Raw genomic sequence first — 6162 nt, forward strand, 5'->3', positions numbered from 1 at the left:
TCTGTGCTGCTCTCCATTCTGCACACTGTCTCATGCATCCTATTCTCCACCAGCGAGGCACATTACACACGGCTTAGTGTAGAGGCCAAGACGTGAGTTTGAAAGGATTTTTGTTTGCCTGTGGTTTTAGGCTGCAAATATGTTTTGAGGCCATGCTAGCAGCATCAGTTGGTCCACCCAAGGGGCTACGCCTCTATCCCTAAGCGGAGCTCCCATGGCGCCGTTTTAATTCTACGAAGCCATTACCTGCAGTTAGCATCCCATTGACTCCCATTTATTTTGGCGCCACTTTGACAGTGAATACATTTAATCTGAAGCGTTTCAAGACTCTTCATGTGCAGTCTTTATTCCTAAAGAAACACAACAATGTAGAAAAGGCTCCATTACCTTGTACCTCCCGTTATGGCTCCGTACTAGACGTTTTTGTAAAAATAGGCGATTGTGTCATAACCACGCAACTTACCGCCGCATAGTCGACAAATCACCGTATTGCCAAGAGAAGCTGGCAGAGTTTGGACTTACATTGGCTGTTTAGGTTTCATTACTTTTTTTTTTTTTCAAAAATCTGTTTATTGTCTTTTACAATTCAAAAAGACATACAGACAAATAACTCACAAGTGACAAAACACCTAACATAAATTAAAAAAAAAAAAAAACATTAACAATTTAAACAGTCAAGGTGCCCCATTAGATTATACTGTGAGACAATATTTTAAGATGTATCTCAGGGGAGTATGTTGAGACTTAGTCCAAGAGATTTATCACAGTCCACAGGCTAGGTATAGGTGAAGGCAATGTCCTCCTGATTCTATGCATCCAACGTCAGTGTGTAAGCCATACATTTTTGAGCAAGCGAGTACATTTGGAATTAACATGAAGATAACAGACTTACAGCCACTTAGAATGAAAACATAATCAAAATCAGCTAGAGAACATTCAGTCAATCCTCATTATGAGTATCAAATTTTCCAAGATAGCAAAAACTTTTTCCATATCTCTTGGAACATTAGTATTTACCTTTAATCATAAAGGTGAGCTTCTCCAAGGCAAGAGGCTTGATAAGTAGACATCCCCGTTTTTAGCTGGGGTCTGGTAACAGATTCCAGACCTGGCTATACTATATTTGCCTGCACCAAACAATAAATATGGACTTTTGATCGACTTTGCTTATTTGAGTTTGAGTGGGGAAAATTCCTAAGACACACAACCGAGGACAGAGATTGAGATCAATACCAATAATAAGTGAAAGTTTGTCCAAAACCTCCTTCCAAAATTTCTGAATTTCAGGACATTCCCAAAGGCAGTGAACCAAACTGCCTTTATCTCCACACTTGGCACATGTATCCGGGATGTTGGGATTAAATTTATTTAATAATGTTGGAGTAACATATGTTCTCATCAACCATTTGTATTGGATTAGCTTAAATTGAGTATTAATAGATTGCGTCTGTGCCTTTAGACAGACCCTCTGCCATTCCTCTACTGATATGTTACATTTCAAGTCATCACACCATGCCAATCGTTTGTGCTCCGAGGATGTCTGGGCACTGTCTTTGATGTTGTTATAAAAGCAGGATATTCGGCCCTTCTTCAAATGGTCATTTGTTGCCAGTTCTTCTATAGAAGTAAGAGTAGGCAGTGTTGGAGACTTTTGAGTACCCAAGACGAAACTTCTGATTTGCAGAAACTTAAAAAAATGTTTAGTTGGAATGTCAAATTTTTGTTTCAAATCTTCAAACCTCATCATAATCCCATTATCAAATAAATCTGAGATTTTACATAAACCTTTAGCAAACCATGTTTTAAGCCCTTGTCATTCCTACCTGGTTCAAATGACATATTGCCCCAGATCGGGGAAATTGGGATAGTGTTGGTATTTCATTTTTGAATTTATGTCCATCATACCATACTCGGATAGTATTTTTAACAAATGGGTTGGATGTATTTTTTAATAAGTCTTTGCATTTCCTTGAGTATAGATATGAATTTAGGGGTAAAGGAGTGGCATTCATATTTTCTATTTTTACCCACGACATATCAGTTGCTGAAAACCAGCAAGAAGCACTAGAGAGCTGAGCAGCCCAATAATACCACTTGAAATTTGGCACACCCAACCCACCTCTGTCATATGGAAGATATAGTAAGGATAACCGTAATCGGGCTCGTCTGTTGTTCCAAATGAAGTTATTTAGGAGTGTTTGAATTTTTGTAAAAAAACCGTCAGGAGGATTAAGGGGGATAGCCTGGAAAAGATATAAGAGTTTAGGGAGAACGTTCATTTTGAGAATATTTATACGGCCAATCATAGATATAGGCAAGGTAGACCATCTATCAAGCGATTCCCTTATTGAATTAACCACCGGCGTGTAATTTGCCCGAACCAGATCATCTATGTTAGGAGTAATCCTTATACCTAAGTAAGTAAAGCTCTCTTTTGCCACCTGAAATGTTGTATGAATTGGAGGGTTATTTCTTTCAGCCTGTTTTAAAAATAGGATGGCGGATTTAGATTCGTTACTTATAACCGGAAATATACTAAACTCATTGATAGTTTCAAGAAGTTGGGGATTGAGCAATTTAGATTGGACAACATTAAAATATATCATCGCAAATAGTCCAATTTTAGAATCAATATTTTTAATCCTGACCCCATGTATGTTTTGATTATTCCTTATGGCATTAGCCAATGGCTCAATTCCCAGCACAAAGAGCAGTGGTGAGAGGGGACAACCCTGACGCGTGCCCCTACCGAGATTAAATGATTTAGATACAATGTTATTAGTTATAACTGAGGCAGAGGGTTTATTATAAAGTATTTTAATCCAGTTTATGAAATAACTACCAAAACCAAATTGAGAGAGGACTTTGTAGAGATAACTATGTTCCACTCTATCAAATGCTTTTTCTGCATCAAGTGAAAGCAAAGCTGTATCCGAGTGTTCATATTTAGCATGAAGTATATTCAGCACACGACGGATGCCGTGGTGCGCTTGCCGCCCTTTTATAAATCCGTTCTGATCAGGGTCAGAAAGGGATGGTAAAAGTTTCTCAAGCCTAATTGCTAGAACTTTAGATATTATTTTGGCATCTGAGTTTATAAGTGAGATTGGTCGGAAAGATTCGCATCTAGTGGGAGATTTCCCCGGTTTAGGTAGAACTGTTATGATTGCATTACGTAGGGAAGGGGGCAGTTCTTTGATGGTATAACTTTCCACTAGCATATTATAGAGGGGCTGCAGTAATTTGTTTTTAAATATTTTATATAGGTCCAAAGGAATCCCGTCTGGACCAGCGGATTTTCCTGATTTTAGTTTGTCTATTGCGTTTGAGAGTTCAACTATAGATATTGGCACATCCAGATCCGATTTATCTATTTCACTAAGTGCGGGGATGTTTACAGAATTAAGAAAGGAGTCAAGTGATGCTTGTGGAATGTCTCCTTTAGACGTATATAATTTTGAGTAATAATCTTTAAAGAGATCATTTATTTTTTGAGGATCAGTAGTATTTTCATTTTCAGATATAATTTCATTTATTGCCCTCTCATTCTGCAAAGCTTTAATGCGCCACGCTAGGAGTTTTCCAGCCTTCTCTCCCTGATCGTAGTAGGATTGTTTCAATCTGAATATCTCTGATGAAGCTTTGTTAGTGGATAGCTTGTCATATTTTGCTCTCAGTATTAGCAGTTCTTGTTGCCTTTCTTTAGAGCCCTTTAGATTTAACTCAAGCTCCGTCTCTTTTATTTGTTCTTCAAGTTTTAGCATTTCCATGACAGTTTTGTTGGTTTTATTTTTTGTGTAGCTTATCATCTGTCCCCGTAAAAAGGCCTTAAAGGCTTCCCATCTAATAGATGCTGTAGTCTCAGATTTATTAAGGCTGAAGTAATCATCAATATTTATCTCAACAAATTTCAGAAATTTGGGCATTTGCAACCAGTTGGGTTTTAATCGCCAAATAGGATTACGATTAAACGCAATTATGGGTGAAAACTTAAGCATGCATAGTGAGTGGTCGGAGATCAATATGCTTTTGTAGACACAGCTCTTAGTTCTGGTAACCAAGGAGTTTGAAATCAAGAAGTAATCTATACGGCTATAGCTATTATGGGAGGTTGAGTGGCAAGAAAATTCTTTCTTAGTTGGATTCTGTACTCTCCAGACATCTCTTAAGTTTAATTCAGACATAAAATGTTGAATAACCCGTCTACTTTTAGGGTGGGACAAATCTAAACCTGATGATCGGTCGAGATCCGGATCTAAAGTACAATTAAAATCTCCGCCAAAGATCACATCACCGTGAAAAGCTGTAATAGAGAGAAACAAATTATTGTAGAAATCAGGGTCATCTATATTAGGACCATACAGGTTAACCGAATAGTTTTGGTTCATCAGTGAGGCTTGGATTATTATGAATCTCCCAGTAGGGTCATGTGATAGCCTTTTTTATACAAACAGGTAAAGATTTATGGATAAGAATTGCCACGCCCCTAGAGGTGTGGAATGAGCTAAAATATTTGACCAGGCCATCTTCTTCTTAGTCGTGCAACTTCGCTTGTAAGCAAATGTGTTTCTTGGATAAAAACCACTTTTGGATGGTATTGTTTAAGTCTATTCATTACTTTTTTGAGTTTGATCAATTTTCTAAGGCCTCTTACATTCCAGGAGATCACATCAACAACGGACTCAGTACTCATTTGCTTAATGTCAACATATCATCTCTTTCTGTTTTTTGTCTCAACTGTAGGAACTTGCACATTACCACCTGACGAACATTGCACCTTGAAAACATTGAACCTTTATAAACCCAAGAAACTCTCCTGAGATTTCCCACCAGTGGGAATCTCCCTCTCCCTTTCCCCTCTATTCTGTGACTTGGCTATGCTACTGATCCTAGGAAAAACAGGAGCAGAAAAAACGTCCGCCCAAACAACTCGCACCACAACATTAAACTGCGAGCCCCGACCAAAAATTCCAAGAATTATTTCCCACCGCTATGAGGGGGAGATTTAGTTGAAATGTATGTTGTCCAGGATAACCGATCAAATGAAATATTGATCCTTATCAAACCTTGCATACGCAATCTAGCGTGTAAGTGTGGTCACCCGTCAGTTTGATGTCTTGCTTTCTGTATAAATTCCTCCACCTCCGTTGGCGTGTGGAAGAGGAAGCGATTACCGCGGTGAAAAATCCTCATTTTTGCTGGGAATATCAGCCCAAAGTTTATATTCAGATTACGGAGTAGTTGTTTCACCTGGTCGTATTGTTTCCGTTGTTTCACCACTTCCGCGGATAGGTCAGGGAAGAACATCACATGGCGGCCGTTGTACATCACCTTTCCTTTCAGACGGGCTGCAGTCATCACCCTCATCTTGTCTTGATAGTTTAGATTTCATGATGATCACGCAGGCGGGCCACCTGGAACATTCTGGCCCTGCAACCTGTGGGCCCCTCGATAATGGGGGGATGGGAACGCGTCCCGTCCCGGACTCCGTCAGCCAGGTTTGCAAAAAGCAGCGATGTCCCCTTGTTCTGTCTCTCGGGTAACCCACGAGCCTCAGTTGGATCTCCCTTCTGTTTTCAAGCTCGTCACCTTCAAAGCGAGTCCTGGATTTTCTTTTGCATGGAAGCTTCCTTGCCTGATAACGAGGCGACGCCGTCTCCAGTTGCTAATGCGGGATTCCGCAGAGGTAAGCCTCTCGAGGAATCTCCAATTGTGTCTTTAATTCTTATTCGAAGTTATATTTCCCGTAGTTGCGTGGTAAAGTGATTTTTCAAGGCTTGAATCGCCTCCAGGAGGTTAGCTTCAGAAGTCTGGGAGCTAGCGTTGCCTCCTCCACGTGCTCGTTTCCACTTCGCTGCTAGCCTTGCCTTCGGACCCCTCTTTGCCGGAAGTTTTCGTTTTTAATTTGTGTTTACTCGGCATCTTGGCAGGTTGAATTGACTCCCAGAGAGTTTGCTCGAGCAAAAGATCTATTAGCAGTGGTCTAGATATCTAAATGTGGAGTGTATTGGTCGGAGCTCAGAGCCCTGCAGCTGCTCAGTCAGACGCCATAACCGGAAGTCTTAGGTTTCATTACTAATGTTAACTAGCATGTTAGTAAGCAGAATTTCTATTCTGTGTCTATGTTATCTCCTAACATATACCCACGCTCTCCGTCTCTGC

The sequence above is a fragment of the Etheostoma spectabile genome, chromosome 6 (genome assembly GCF_008692095.1).
Source record: "Etheostoma spectabile isolate EspeVRDwgs_2016 chromosome 6, UIUC_Espe_1.0, whole genome shotgun sequence".
In the NCBI taxonomy this organism is placed as follows: Eukaryota; Metazoa; Chordata; class Actinopteri; order Perciformes; family Percidae; genus Etheostoma; species Etheostoma spectabile.